This window comes from Tachypleus tridentatus, chromosome 12 (assembly GCF_004210375.1).
Source record: "Tachypleus tridentatus isolate NWPU-2018 chromosome 12, ASM421037v1, whole genome shotgun sequence".
NCBI lineage: Eukaryota > Metazoa > Arthropoda > Merostomata > Xiphosura > Limulidae > Tachypleus > Tachypleus tridentatus.
The window spans coordinates 48,406,175-48,423,588 of NC_134836.1; the positions used below are offsets into that span (position 1 = coordinate 48,406,175).

The 17,414-nt window shown below is 33.6% G+C and overlaps 1 long non-coding RNA gene across 2 annotated transcripts in view; it reads right to left on the reverse strand.

Annotated features, from left to right (window-relative positions):
* The window catches only part of LOC143235040 (uncharacterized), an 88,462-nt gene that overhangs the window by 43,066 nt on the left and 27,982 nt on the right, over window positions 1-17,414 (reverse strand). The window lies entirely within an intron of this gene.

Genomic DNA, 17,414 nt, shown 5'->3' on the forward strand with positions numbered 1-17,414 from the left:
TATTTATTAATTTCAGTTTCATTACAATATCTTGTTTTATTTCTACTCGAGAAATAATTCTTTTAAAAATTTACAGTACTGATAATATAACTTTTTTGTTGTATTACAGAGGATATTTTCTGAATTTCGGAATTTATAAAAAATTATAGATGTATGTCTATTGTGTGTACAGTTAACGTATTATAATCTGTTTAGTCTGTATTACGATTTTTTGTTCGTTTTGTAAGTGTTAAAAATATGATGAATTTGAGAGATTTATAAAAAAAATATGAAAGACTTTAAATGTACAGATGTACACAAAATCACATAGTTTTCACATAGTTACAGCACCACGTGTACGATAAATGTCAACTCCTACATAAACTAAATTAAACCAGATATTATCAGCAACGTTTAGACTGTAACATTGCAGTTATTTTCTGTTCATAATAAACGCCTCGTTTCGTTCTCAAGGTCCGGCACGGCCAGGTGGGTTAAGGCGTTCGACTCGTAATCCGAGAGTCGTAGGTTCGAATCCCCGTCGCACCAAACATGCTCGCCCTTTCAGCCGTGGGGGCGTTATAATGTTACGATCAATCCCACTACTCGTTGGTAAAAGAGTAGCCCAAGAGTTAGCGGTGGGTGGTGATGACTAGCTGCCTTCCCTCTAGTCTTACACTGCTAAATTAGGGACGGTTAGCGTAGATAGCCGTCGAGTAGCTTTGCGCGAAATTCAAAACAAACAAACACTAACAATCGTTTCCTTCTCAACCTTCTTTTAGGTAATGGATTAAGATCAAGAGAACTGAATCTGAACTTTTCTCCAAAATTGTAAACTGTATTTGAAGAATTGGTCTAAACGCCAATGAATATTTTCTAAATATATATATACATGTATATATTTAGAACTGTCATAAGATATTCACTGAAAAATCAAAATACGCTAAACACTAAAATAACTAAGAAGAAATGTTTCAGTATCTCCTACTTCTGTTAGGCCTAGATTTGATTTGCCAACTTTTATATAAATACTGAACTCAATGTGATACTAATTTAGAAAGAGTATGTAATAACACTTTCTAGCACAAACACGCATATCACAAAGATCACTTCAGAATTTTGAATTTGTACTTAATGATATTGAAAACAAAATAACATGTTTATACAATTTCATCCTTACTTTTGCCTACAGATAAATAGATAAAGTTGTAGAAACAAGGATTAAAGTTATCAACTTTTGATTGTTTAATTGTTGTTTCAATACTTCATTTCAAAATTCATAGTTTTTAATAGTCTTGTTTGCCTAATATTGTGTTATACCTACGTAAAGTACACTACGTGGCCAAAAGGATGTGGACGTCTCTTCCAATTAGTGGATTCAGCTATTTCAGCCACACTCATTGCTAACAGACGCATAGTATCAAGCATACAGTTATGCAGTCTCCATTAACAAACATTGGCAGTAATAGGGTTCGTACTGAAGAACTCAGTGACTTTCAACGTGGCACTGTCATAGGATGCCACATTTCCAACAAGTCAGTTCGTTTTCTGCCCTGCTAGATCTTCCCCTGCTTAAAGCAACATTAAGCACTGTTATTTTGAAGTGGAAACGTCTAAGAGCAAAAATAGCTCAACCACAAAGCGGTGGGCCACACAAACTCACAGAACTGGAGCTGAAAATCGTCTGTTTACAATTGCAACATTCACTACCGAGTTCCAAACTGCTTCTGGAACCAACGTCAACACAAGAACTGTTTGTCAGGAGTTTCATGAAATAGGTTTTCATGGCCTAGTAGCCACACACAAGCCTAAGATCACCATGCACGATGCCAAGCGTCAGCTGGAGTGATATAAAGCACACCACCATTGAACGCTGGAGCAGTGGAAACGCGTTCTCTGGAGTGATGAATCATGCTTCACTATCTGGCAGTCTGACGGACGAATATGGGTTTGGGGGATTCCAGGAGAATTCCACCTGCCTGAATGCATAGTGCAAACTGTAAAGTTTTGTGGAGGAACAATGGTCTGGGCCTGTTTTCCATGGTTTGGGCTAGGCTCTTTAGTTCCAGTGAAGAGAAATCTTAATGCTACAGCATACAATGATATTCTAGAGAATTGTATGCTTCCAACTTTGTGGCAACAGTTTGGGGAAGGTCCGTTTTTATTTCAGCATAACAATGCTTCCGTGCACAAAGCAAGGTCCATGAAGACATGGTTTGCCGAAGTTGGTGTGGAAGAACTTGACTGTCCTGCACAGAGCCCTGACCTCAATCCCATCGAACACCTTTGGGATGAATTGGAACGCCTACTACGAGCCAGGCCTTCTCGTCTGGCATCAGTACCCAACCTCACTTGTGGCTCAGTAGGAGCAAATCCCCTCAGCCATGTTCCAAATTCTAGTGAAAAAGCCTTCGCAGAAGAGTGAAAGCTGTTACGGCAGCAAAGGAGGGACCAACTCCATATTAACGCCCATGATTTTGGAATGAGATGTTCAACAAGTACATATGAGTGCGATGGTCGGGTATCCACATAGTTTTAACTATGTAGTATATATACTTTACCTCTAGAAGGTATCATGTTTATCCCTCGATATGTAGCGCCACCATTGGGTTGAAAGTATATTTAAGTATGTGTATGGCGTGTGTATCATTTATATGTTTACAATTTTTTTTATCGAAATGCCAAAAGTAGAAACTCACTGACTAATCACGTAAGCAAGTGACGGTACAAAATCCATCTATACGTTAGCCTTGCTGAAGTAGGTAGAAAGTTGTTGTTTTGGAATTTTTTGAATTGACATATTGGAACTGTTAAAGATATTTTTAGCATATTATTAATGCATACACGCGCATTATAAATCGTAACCAATACTTGGAACATTAAAGTTTGTTATATTCTGGAATCTGATAATATAATGTAAATTCTAACTTATTAAATATATCACATGATATCTTAATAGTGTTAATACACGTTTAGTGTAAAACAACACGAAATACAGTTTAAAAATAAAAGAAAAGCTTGTCAGGTAATCATTGTGTTTTCTTGCGTTATTTTTTCCCATTTGTCTATCACTTTGCACAATCATATTTAACTGCAATACTTTCTACATCCTACAGCGCCTCATGGTGACCACTTTCAAAAAGTAAAATAAAATGTGAAAATAAATTTGAGTAAAAATTTCACTTCAAGATTTTGTTTTGTTTGTTTTGAATTTCGCGCAAAGCTGCACGAGAGCTATCTGCGCTAGCCGTCCCTAATTTTGCAGTGTAAGACTAGAGGAAAGGCAGCTAGTCATCGCTTCCTACCGCCAACTCTTGGGCTACTCTTTTACCAACGTATAGTGGGATTGAACGTAAAATTATATCGCCCCCATGGTTGAAAGTGTTAGCATGTTTGGTGTGACGGAGATTCAAACCCGCGACCCTCACATTACGAGTCGAGTGCCTTAATCACCTAGCCATGCCGGCCCTCATGGTTTTGTTATTAAAAAGTAGAATTCACTACTTAACTCCTTCTTTCTTTGACAATATACTTCGTTTTATTCGAAGTTACTATTTCGAATGGATAAGTAGATTTATGGCGAGATAAAGGTTTCACCATGAATCAAACATAACTTTGTTGCTGATATAAGTCTTACAATTTGTATCGCAGTTTGTCAACTAATAACTTGTATCTTAAATCAGATGTTGGGTCACCTGTTTGGATAATACTCTTTCGCCTAAAGGAAAATCAATGCTTGGATTGAAATGGCTCACAGGATCACAGGCACATAAGAAAGCATTTATAACATAATACTCTATCCCTGACATGCCATCGCTTCAATCGTAGATATTGTTAGTTTCAACTTTCCAGTATCTAGAAATACCGAAATCTGGATCTGTACAGCAGGCTGGACTGGAATAATTCGTTTTTTCCACTTGCTATGCGAAATAGTTGAATAAAACAAAGAATTATCTTTGAATTTGAAGCTCCATCTCAGATATCTGATGTTCTCAGCTAGATTTGTCCAGGGTGTGGTTGTATCTATTTTCGTTCGAAAAGACATAAAGAGTATCAGTGGTTCAAGGAAGTATCAACAATTTCAGGTGACGCCTTAATAACGTCAACCAACAAAATACAGGAAGTATACCTGAAACCTAAATCAATAGATTTGTGTTTAATATATTTATTTAACGGCATCGTTCAGCATTTACTCTCATGATATTTGGCTTACAGTAATTTTTAACATGTTAAGTAGTCAATGTTTCCACACTAAACTTTCTATTCTCTACATAATTGTAAGTAACATTAGACCCTCAAATGATCAATTTGTTGTTTTTGTTTTATTTTTGTGTCCGTGGAACGTTTGAATAAATTCCTTTTGTCATACACAAGTATAATTATTTTCTTGTAACTACTTATTACGATAACACTAGCGTATATAATATTTAATTTTCTAAGTCAATGTATCAAGGTCGGAACACCGTTGGCGAACATTTTGAGGGATACGACTTTGTTCCTTAAGGGCCTCGCATGGCCAGGTGGTTAAGGCACTCGACTAGTAATCCGACGGTTGCGGGTTCGAATCCCTGTCACACCAAACATGCTCGCCCTTTTCAGCCGTGGGGGGCGTTATAATGTGACGGTCAATCCCATTCTTCGTTGGAAAAAGTAACCCAAGAGTTGGAGAAGGGTGGTGATGACTAGCTACCTTCCCTCTAGTCTTACGCTGCTAAATTAGGGACGGCTGGCGCAGGTAGCCCGCGTGTAGCTTTGCGCGAAATAAAAAAAAAAACACAAAAAACCTTTTCCTTAAATATCACACGGTGTATCTAGTGTTATTAAGGACTACGTCAACTTACAAAAGGATTCCAATCCTTTTTCAATAATCTTCATATTTTGCTCCTTTACCTAAGATCGCTTAATTTTTAGTGAATTATAATTTTCTAATCACATAATTCATTTTTGAAAACGGAACTAGACTGATATTACAATATTCTATTTCTCTCAATAAAAGTATAAAAATAAATTTTAAAGGCAAGATTTTTTTTGATAACTCTCATACATGAACTAAAGGAACAAAATTGTGTTAGGCACTTCTGTTATTGAAAATAGTTCCATTGTTGTACTATACATTACTCACTAGTAGGTTTTAGAAAAGAGTTGTGTAAATTACGTGTTACTTCTATAGTGTTATAACAGTTTGTGTTTATGTGAAGCCAAAACGTTGCTTTCTGTACCACTTCATTGTGTTTGTGCTACCATGTAGCAGGGAACAAAATTATAATTGGATATGATACCTGTAAATTGAAATACATTACGCACCACGATCAGTACTAGACATGCATTGAAATAGAGAAAGATAGAATAATGATAGAAAATAAACTAAGAAATTATTACAAAGTTCTTCAACGACAACTTATACACAAAACTTAAAAGGATACGCCTTCAGTTAGAGCTGTTATACAGAAATATTACAGCATGTGGCCCTCTAGATATCAAAACTCTAATGGGAAAATAACACAATGTAACAAATTTTATTCCTAGATAGTATGTGTTACTTCTTAACTGCTTACGTTGCAAAAGTACAGAAAATGGTCATTATTCCCTTCAAACTTTACTTTTGTAACCTGGATAATGAAATTTAGAAATTAATCTATTTTCTATGTAAAAAGGGGCAAAATTGCACATTTTCATTCACATAAGGTCTGAATAAAACAACATATGAATCAAGATTTACATATATGTACACTAAAGTTATACAAAAATGTTTAGAAGTGAGTAGATTTTCGAGATTTAGGACTGTAATGTAAATGACTTTCACTGTATCAGCCCACAAATATAGTCTCCCATCATGTTTTCGTTATACGCTCCCAGGTCACAACAACAAAGTTTGAAGAGAAAAATAGGTCTTTTCGGTTTACTTTAGGCATAAGCAATTAAAAAATAACCCTTTCTGCCCAGAAACAAGAAAAAGTAAAATTTTGTTACACAGTGTAACTAGAGTAACGAGAAACTAGTAATGACCAGTGAATACGATTGAAACATTACTCTAAATGACAATAAAATCTCGCAACAAAGTTTCTGTTTTTAATTGGCTTACACAGCTGTGATATAGAAAAACGTCATATGTTTGTTACCTTATCGGTGAATGTATAATTTTTTTCGAAATTTCTGTTAAATTTGCACGTAAAGAGTTGTTTAAGTAATCAACATAAAATGTACTTACATTCTTTGTGCACTAATTGCTCATGAAATAAGTCTTGCAGAAGAGATACCTAAGAATTTCACTTGATATGACCCTAAATAGATAGATGTCATATCTATCAGATTTTTCTCCCCTCTATCTGGGTGTGAGTAGTTAAAATTTACGTATATGAACCACGTGGATTGAACAGCCTAGCTTTGTTTGTGTTGTGTCTTTTAATAGAGAAATTTTATCCTGTCAAACAAGTTTTGTAAGTTGAATATAATTTATACGACCTATCAGATTTTCCTCTAATTTTAAATCTTGTTGGGTTTTATTGAACTTCGTTAAATTTCTTCAGCGTGTTGTTTTAATTTAAATTATTTTGTACGCTTGATCTCAGTTACTTTGCATTTAACTGAAGATTTCGTTTGGAGTTCTACTTTCGTTTTCTTACAAGTAAAAAAATCGAATCAGCATAGTTATATTTACAATTCTATCTTTCTCACTGGTTTTGTCCACACGCCACAGGCACTTTTCTTTGTTGTGTTTCTCTCTATCTGTTTTGATACAAAGGTTGTAATTTTCCACTTTTGTATATCAGTTCTTTCTTTCCGAGAAAACCTCATCTATAATTCTAAAGAAACAAGCTTATATTCTGCAGAATGTTATTCATCAGACTTTCTGTTAAGCAGGTCCGATATAATGCTCTGCGGGAAATCCATGTACCAGAAAATAACACAGATGCAAATATAACTAAATTCTGAGGTTTTCTAACAATCAATACCCTTAATCGCTTCTATTCCACACTTCTTGCAGTTATTTGATACACTTATATATATATATATTACTTTATATCTGTGACGATTTTAACTACAAAAACTTTGTTATTAGGCTTAAGAAGAACTGGCATGACTGATACACAATGCCGATGGAGTATCACAGCTGTCTTACCAAGCTCGAGCCTAGCTAATTCTTGCTCGAGCTAACATTTGCAAGCTGCTCTGGATCCATTAGACTGGAAGCACCAGACTTCAACAGTGATGCCAAGTTACATAAGCAACCTCCAAACTTCTGCCAATGTTAGTTCGATACGTACAAAACCCATGCAGAAACGTAAGAAAAGAAATGACTGAAAAAAATATTAAAGTAATCAAAATATGACCGATGCAGCTGTCACAACCAAGCAGAAGTGGTCAACTTGATCCTTCTCAACACGTCATATGAGAAAGGCAACGTGATAAATGTACACTCCCAGAACAAAGAAATGAGATCGCTAATAAGGACTTAGAAAACATGAGCAATTTAAAACATAAACACAAACAATAACATGAAATCGTATGATAAAAATGTTTCTAAAAACCTGTTCATGATAAACATAAAGCTTTGTTTTGTTTGTTTGTTTGTTTGAATTTCGCACAAAGCTACTCGAGAGCTATTTGCGCTAGCCGTCCCTGATTTTGCAGTGCAAGACTAGAGGGAAGGCAGCTAGTCATCACCACCCACCGCCAACTTTTGGACTACTCTTTTATCAACGAATAGTGGGTTTGATCGTAATATTATAGAGCCCCAACGGCTGAAAGGGCGAGCATGTTTGGTGTGATAGGGGTTCGAACCCGCAACCCTCGGATTACTAGTCGAGTGCCTCAATCACCTGGCCATGCGGAGCCCTTCGAAGGATTCGAATCCGCGACCCTCAGATTACGAGTCGAACACCTTAACCCACCTGACCATACCGGGCCAAACAGAAGGATAGGAAGAAATGTATAACAAAATGCTTACAAAACAAAACACTTTGTAACAAAACTTTTATTTTTTCTTGTTCCTGGTCAGAAAGTGTTATTTCACAATTGCTTATGCCTAAAGTAAATGGAAAAGACCTATTTTTCTCTTTTAACTTTGCTTTTGTGACCTGGGAGCGTATAACGAAAACATGATGGGAGACTTTATTTGGGGGCTGATACGTGAAAGTGATTTACATTACAGTCGCAAATCTCGAAAAATTACTCACTTCTTAACACTTTTGTTCAGTTTTGTATAACTTTAGTGTAAATACTTGTAAATCTTGATTCATATGTTTTTTTCCCAGATCTTATGTAAATGAAAATGTGCAAATTTGCCTGTTTTTACATAGAAAATAGGTTAATTTCTAAATTTCATTATCCAGGTCACAAAAGCAAAGTTTGAAAGGAATAATGGCCATGTTCTGTACTTTTACAACATAAGCAATTAGGAAATAACATATACTGTCCAGGAAGAAAATTTGTGTTCCATTGTTTGTTTTCAATTTCGGGCAAAGCTACATGAGGGCAATCTGCGTTAGCCTTTCCTAATTTACCAGTGTAAGACTAAAGGGAAGACAGCTAGTCTTCCCACCGCCGACTCTCTGGCTACTCTTGTATCAATGAATAGTGGGATTGACTGTCACTTTATAATGCCCCAAGGCTGAGAGGACGAGCATGTGTGGGAATTTGAACCCGCGAGCCTCGGATTACGGGTCGTACGCCTTAACCCACTTGGCCATGCCGAGCTTGTGTTACATAGTGCAATCTTTAGTTTTCGAAAACATAACAGTGATTATTTTAATAATAATTTCAATGTGGCATATTTAGCATTATTATATTATGCAAATTGAGCAAAGGTCACTCGCATCATGTATATATATATATGAATATCTGTCAATTCGGAATGAGGTTATTGAAAAGTGTACAGTAATAAAGTTCATATATCTTCTGACACTTTAAACAAAACAAGAATTTGAAGATGGTGTCTCGAAATCAATGGTTGTTTCATAAGAAGAGCAGGCAAAGAAAAGCTACGAGAGTCCCATTCAACTATAGGTCTATGAAGTCTTCTAGTTTTACCCAATGAACTAATATGCCTTCAGTTTTATTTACAGCTGGACATGAAAACCGATGTTCACATACAGAAGTTTGTTAAAATGTATGGTTTAAGACTGTTTACACTGTCCTGTGACAATATGCTTTAAACAAAAATTATAAATGTTCACTTCTTTTTTTATGCAGTATGTGAAATATACACATACTGCATAAAGTCTAACTAATTCTTAAATAAAATCTTACAGAGCCATTAATGCGATCAGTAAAATTGTTATGTAAGTTTGATTATTTTATAAAACTAAGTATTTATATATACTGCAAAACTCTCATATTATTTCAGAATAACTTTACTTACACCACAATTTAAAGTACTTTACTAGCAAATGAATCAATATCAATTCCATTAGCAGCACAGTATGGTTCGTATTACGTTATCCATTGTTATGTTAAAACTTTTGTGTAAGTAAAAGGCAGATGGGAAATATGATAATTAGATATTATCACATCAAAATGTAACTCAATATTAAACTCGATTAAGACAAACTGAGTTTTAAAGTTTATTAAGTATGTGTATTTGAAAACTACATTAAGATTGCACCATTTTACCGAAAATAAATAAAATTCAAAGTAAATGATCTCGTTTAACATTCAATGACTATTAGCAAATATTTTAATTTGTATATATCATTCTTTAATATTGCAATCGTTTCCTACAATTATCAACATATGCAAAACTGTGGACATTATTTATCACAAACATGTGAAACAAAGTAAAGAACTGAGATAATGTGATCATGTTTAGAACAATCTCAAATCCCTACTAAACAATAATGTGCTTCCCACTGGCACAGGAGTATCTCTGCGAAATTACAACGCTAGAAAACGGGTTTTGATAGCCGTGATGGGCAGACCAGAGACAGCCCTTTGTATAGCTGTGAGCTTATTAACAGAAAACAACACAATCAAGTTTATATTAAATTACAATTAAACTGTCATTTAGAATGGTTAACACGGTTTTAAGATACTGGAGAGGTACAATAGTAAAGAAATATTGTAAAAATGGATAAGCTTTTAACAGGAAATATGTTTTTATTTTAGTTGTAAACAGAAAAAAAAAATATCAACACATGAAAGAAAACGATGCGAACTGGGATGAAACTCAAACAATGACAGAATTATGATAATCAAACATATAATATCCCATGACTGACAGACCCCTAAATGCCACATATTTTTCAATAAAGTAGCCATGTATCTACGAAATAACAACAGGTTTTATTCAAGCCCAAAGAAATCCAAATTTCTCAATATTCTTAGTGTCCCACCGTCAGAATGGTAGGTTAATTAAGTTTTTATATGACATACACACACTTGAAAAGTTTTTATTAAAGAAGAAATAATAATAATAATACATTATATTGAAATGTGACAATTAATCAACTGTTTATCCAACTAGAAAATAAAATTGAAATAAAATAATTAAACTGAACAATATATTAAAATATCAAATAAAACATAAGAGAAGGATATCAAAAACACGTGGCACAAGAAGCTGTTGTAAAAAGGTCAAGTAAATTATTAAGTTACCAGAATATCCAGTTGTAAGTTGAGATCGTATCCCACCAACCAGATAAATCCCAGTCGTCGCTAACCAATTAATCACTAACGTAATGTGGAACATCTCAGCTGTACATAAAGCAATGCCCCCTCTCTAAGTTAGTTTTATTGTGAGAAAATCTTGCAGCCATCTGAAAGTTATGATAACTTTCAATAAAAGATTTGGCTAGAAAACTCTATGTTAAGCATAAACGGGATTATCTGTAAATTAGATTATCAAATCGTGAAGAAAATATGCCGATTGAACTTCAATACAGATCCATTCACCACCTACTACACAACAGTTTAGTGCCAGAATGATTAAAATAAGAATCTGTAAGAGTTGCATTGCTTGATAAAAAGTTGACTTCTACAGGGTGTTCGGAAAGTCACTGTGCACTTATATATTTATTAATAGACATGTTTCAATATAGAATACAGGAGGTAAGTATGAATGACAATTATAAACAATGTTGAAAGTGACCCCCGCTGGCATCAATACAGGCTTGGATCCTTCTTATTTTGTTTCTAAACATCGCTATCAGTTGCTGGTTTGAAATAGACTGAATAGACATATGATTACAAAACTGCACAGTGACTTTCCAAACACCCTGTAGAATCCACAGATAAACAAATAAGAATAACTAAAGAATAAAAGGCTGGAACTGTATGAATAAATATTGAATGTACATAACTACTCTAAAGTCAAATAACTTTTGTTGTATGGGTAAATATTAAATATTTACTGAAATGAATGAAAAACTGAAAAAAAGATAAACGAATCACCTTTAATTATAAGAAACTCAGTTGTATCCATTGTTTAAACTACTTCTGTATCACTTTACAATAGCTAATGTTTAAACTAGTTCTGTAGTACTATACTATGAATTGCCAAAGTTGCAGTGCAATCAAAACCCAACAAAACAATAAAGATGATGTACCCTAGTGAGTTTCTTTGTTTTGAACTACGCGAAAAGCTACACGAGGGCTATCTGCGTCAGCCATCCTTAATTTAGCAGTGTAAGACAAGATCGAAGGTAACAAAACATCACCATCCATCGCCAGCTATTGTGTTACTCTTTTACCAATGAATAGTAATATTGAATTTTACATTATAACGCCCTGTCAGCTGAGCATGTCGGGTAGGAGGGGATTCAAAACTGCAACCTTTAGATTGCGAGACAAGAATCCTAATCACCTGGACATAAAGAAGGACTTGCAATAAAACCACCACTAATCTTCAGATAAATTAGATAAAGAAAAGAAAACAAAGTTGTATTTGTGAAAGAAATAATCAAACTTTTCAAATAATGCTATAAAATCGCCCTCTTCAAGTGAAAGCAAATACATCATATAAATATTTCAGGCTATTTGCTCCATTTAATAATACACGAACTCAACTTTTCGCTTATTCAATCCTGGTTAAGTTTCTTGATCAATATACTTTCTTTTATATGCATTCCTAGTACCTGCTTCTTTGGGCCTCAAATTGTCCTCCGTTTATAGGTTCATCACACTTATTCAGCGCATGTTTCTTGAAAATGATATCTTAAACTTGCATCTTCCTTTGTACGAGCTGTTACTCCTATTGGTGAAAGCAGCAAAGCCTTAAAAAGAAACACTTAGATCGTTTCTACACATTAGAGGTTTTGAAGGGAAGTGTTCGATTTTTACCAAAAGAATTACTGTAATTCACATCTAAGCTTAAAACTTCCTCTCAAGTCAACATAAATGTATGCACAATGATATAGCTTACGTAACTAGTTTCTAATCAAACTAGCACGTTTAACTATATATATATAGGAGTACTGAAACAGTTTATTTATCAGAATTCTAACTAGTTTCTATTCAAATAGTCTTCAATGTCATTATACGACTGTCTTCTGGTAATGCATATTTTATAAAAGTTTCAGGTTATTGTACATATATCAAAGGTACTAATACTTTAATAAGATTTTTCTTTAAAACAAGGGTATAAAACCATCAGAGTTAAAATTGAATCACTGAAAGTTTTTACTTAAAGTTTTAAATGTTACAAATACCTTCCATAATATACTGGTTTATTTTTCATCTAAAATATATCACCCTCTATAATACACTGGTTTATACTTCATGTAAATACCCTCTATAATACACTGGTTTATACTTCATGTAAATACCCTCTATAATACACTGGTTTATACTTCATGTAAATACCCTCTATAATACACTGGTTTATACTTCATGTAAATACCCTCTATAATACACTGGTTTATACTTCATGTAAATACCCTCTATAATACACTGGTTTATTCTTCATCTAAATACCGTCTATAATACACTGGTTTATTCTTCATCTAAATACCTTCTATAATACATTGGTTTATACTTCATGTAAATACCCTCTATAATACACTGGTTTATACTTCATCTAAATACCGTCTATAATACATTGGTTTATTCTTCATCTAAATAACCTCTATAATACACTGGTTTATTCTTCATCTAAATAACCTCTATAATACACTGTTTTATACTTCATATAAATAACCTCTATAATATACTGGTCTATTCTTCATCTAAATACCTTCTGTAATATGCTGGTCTATTCTTCATCTAAATACCTTCTATAATATACTGGTGTATTCTTCAAGTTAAAATTGATCATCATAAGACAGGAATAATTTATTGAGTAATGAAGCTTATCAGGAAAACCAAAAGCAACATCTTCAACTTTATCGTATATATCTTTATAAAATATGAAATAAGATTCTTTAGAAGCAAAATATGTTTCTGAAACCCATGATTAGAAAATCACGTTTCACGTTCGTCATTTTGATGCAAAAGTTGAGTTTTTAAATATATGTTTTCATCTAACAATATGCACTGCTCTGTAAGAACTCTATGTCAAAATGAAGACAGTTTACTCTGTTCTTATTAGTATTCAGACTTTCCATATCTTGCAAAATTTCAAACTTTTCTTTAATCCTATAATCACTCATAATTAACATCTTTATTAAAAATGCTCTAGTTCACGATTATATGTAACCTATACAAGAACAGACATTTTTTTCAGCCTTAGAAATTCTAAGCATGATGACAGAATGATAAACATTTGGTTTTATTTTATGATATTCATTATCATTTAATAAATATTAGTATTTAGTAAATATTTTTGAAAATTATTTCTCTTGTTTCAGATGTATGTCTATCTAATTTGATAAACAAATTTATATCACTGAATATTTCTTTAAAAATATCAACCTATATTTTATTTAAAATTACCATACAGTTTCCTTTATAAGGATTTATAATTATTACATTTTTATTAATACTTAATCTTTTCATGATTTTAAATTCCTCTTCGTTTATATTAATAGATTTTCTTCCCGAATCATAATCATTAAACTGTGTTAAAACAATATCTCTCATTTGAGATCTTACGCTGTTGAGAAACTCGAGTTCATCGATTGCTCATGTTTGGTAATTATATTTGAAACCTAGTGAGTGTTCAAATCTTAGAAATGGGGTTGTTTATAACCGAAAGACTTATTGCATACACTCCAAATACAAGCAATTGGATCTCAGTGATATAAGGCGTATGGGAGTGATTTGAATCTGAATGTAAACTGATTATCAAAGCTTTGCAGAGAAACATGAGAAGGTGCAGTGAACCTCAAGTAAATATTAGTCTTGTTGGCTTATGGCAGCTCGGAAATTAATGTTTATGTTCTTTTGTGTGTATGGCATATAACCTTAGGATAGTTTGCAACACTTATTGATATTTTATTTTTAGCTTGTAAATACAATAAGTAAACATCTAATGTAAAACATAATCTCAACAGTTTAAACTAGACGTAAGACCACATTTGATAAAAAATTATCCCTATGGTCATTGCTTACCTATAGGTTCCGAACATTTGAAATATCATAAAATATTCTAAGATAATTTTAAAATGTTTATAGCAGAAGAACAATAATTTGTTATCAGAAGTATATTACAGATGTATGCTTTTACACATTGTATAAAAAACTCTTACACGTGCATAGAAGTTATATAAATTTAAATATATACAGATGTATAGAAAAGATTTCAAAAAATTAGAGCCAAACAGTGAGAATTCTATTCAAAATTGTATTATACTTTACCTAGTAATTAATGTTATCAGTAGCTTATGTTATAACTTTCAAACAGGAACCAATGTCACAAAATGTAAGAAGTTATTTCTTCAACACATAACAGCAAAAAACATTTTCAATAAACATGTGAAATATTAGTTTTGTGATATATGCATTCGATGTACCAGACTAGACGTAAGCTAAGTGTATTAGGTAATCATTCGTTTAACAGTGTTCGTGACTGTGTTATATATTATTATTTAACTTCCAAGTTGCTTAAATAGAGATACAATACTGAGAAAGCACTACATTTTCATCACTTGAAAAGCAAAGGAAGAATATATTTCATTATAATTAATTATATATACATATATATGGTTTAATCCTATATTTTAAAATCTTAGAACAATGCATTATCTACTATAAAACCAAAGATATTAAAATTAGCAATTTTGAAACAGGAATCAACTTCGCCCAACTTGAATTCAATTACTTAACAGTAAAACCTCATAAGCTACAATTTTATAAGCTTGCAACTTAAACGCAATAGAAAGGATAAACAGTTCATGATTATTAATAGTCTCAAATACTCTAAATCTCTTTAATACGTTGAGGAAGTAAACGTCCCTTCGAATTTAACTATAATTCTTTCTAATGCTAATTGATTGTTAAAACCTTGAGTTTTAACACACATTTAAAATTAATATCAGACACGTCCCTGGTAAACAATCTATTGCACAGAAAAAAAAAGGCAAATATGGTTGATATCGAATATTCACAAAATATCTAATTACTCACTAGAAAAAGCCAGCCATGGTCAGATGATTAGAGCGCTCAACTCGCAGTCTAAGGGTAACAGGTTCAAATCCCCGTCACACCAAACATGCTCGCCCTTTACGCCGTGAGGGCATTATAATGTTACAGTTAATCAAACTAATCGTTGGTAAAAAATGTAGCCCAAGAGTTAACAGTGGTTGGTGCGAACTAGCTTCCTTCTCTCTAATCTCACACTGCTAAATTAGGGATGGCTTGCGCAGATAACACTCGTATAGTTTTGTGAGAAATTCAGAAACAAAACAAACTTACTGGTGATCAATAATGTAATTCTTCTGCGATTATTTGAATACTCAATCAATCGTCTCTTATATTCTCTCTCAAGTATAATACCATATCACTATAAAATACGGTTTTAAGGCAAATTCAGAAGAGTTAGAATGTTAAACTGGTTGTTTCTTACGTGTAAAGATTAAAGTTAATTGTGCTTTAGTAAAGCACTAAGCACGCTGCTTTAGTTAATCAACCTTCTTGTTATAGACATGTAGTAAAGCACTAAGCACGCTGCTTTAGTTAATCAACCATCTTGTTATAGACATGTAGTAAAGCACTAAGCACGCTGCTTTAGCTGATCAACCTTCTTGTTATAGACATGTAGTAAAGCACTAAGCACGCTGCTTTAGCTGATCAACCTTCTTGTTATAGACATGTAGTAAAGCACTAAGCACGCTGCTTTAGTTGATCAACCTTCTTGTTATAGACACGTAGTAAAGCACTAAGCACGCTGCTTTAGCTGATCAACGTTCTTGTTATAGACATGTAGTAAAGCACTAAGCACGCTGCTTTAGCTGATCAGCCTTCTTGTTATAGACATGTAGTAAAGCACTAAGCACGCTGCTTTAGCTGATCAACCTTCTTGTTATAGACATGTAGTAAAGCACTAAGCACGCTGCTTTAGCTGATCAACCTTCTTGTTATAGACATGTAGTAAAGCATTAAGCACGCTGCTTTAGTTGATCAACCTTATTGTTATAGACATGTAGTAAAGCACTAAGCACGCTGCTTTAGTTAATCAACCTTCTTGTTATAGACATGTAGTAAAGCATTAAGCACGCTGCTTTAGCTGATCAACCTTCTTGTTATAGACATACAAGTCAAATAAACACCTAATATTATATTTTATATAACTGTCTCGTTTGTCGTAATCATGTAAATTATGATTATATATTATTATATTAGGTATGAAATAACTACACGTAATAGATATAGTATAGCTAAAACAGCTATGTCTGTCTGTTTACGTGTTTCGGTGCAAAACTAGACACTGTTTGTTTTGTTTTTTGAATTTTGCACAAAGCTACTCAAGGGCTATCTGCGCTAGCCGTCACTAATTTAGCAGTGTAAGACTAAAGGGATGGCAGCTAGTCATCATCACCCACCGCCAACTCTTGGGCTATTCTTTTACCAGCGAATAGTGGGATTGACCGTCACATTATAACGCACCCGCGGCTGAAAGGGCGAGCATGTTTGGTGCGACGGGGATTCGAACCCGCGGCCTTCAGATTACGAGTGGAACGCCTTAACCCACCTGGCCATGTCGGGCCTAACTACACAGTGAACAACCTGCGCCTCATACATCTAAAAGCAATATTAGTATTTCACTGTTCTATGAAACATTTGTCGTCATCGTAATTCACATTTGGAGTTTGCGCCCTGTGGACACAGCGCTCGGGTGTTGTTGTGTAGTAAGTACCAGTTATTGATTAAAGCTATTTTAAAAGAATAATTGTTAACACTGTAGAACGTACTGACATGAAAACAATTATAATTACCGTTAAGACACATTTGGATAAAATAGTTTTGACGATTACTTAAAAAAAAATAAATGTGTTACTAAAACTTTGTTAATATACTTTACGGAATTTTAATATACGACCATAATGATTAATCACAACTTCTAA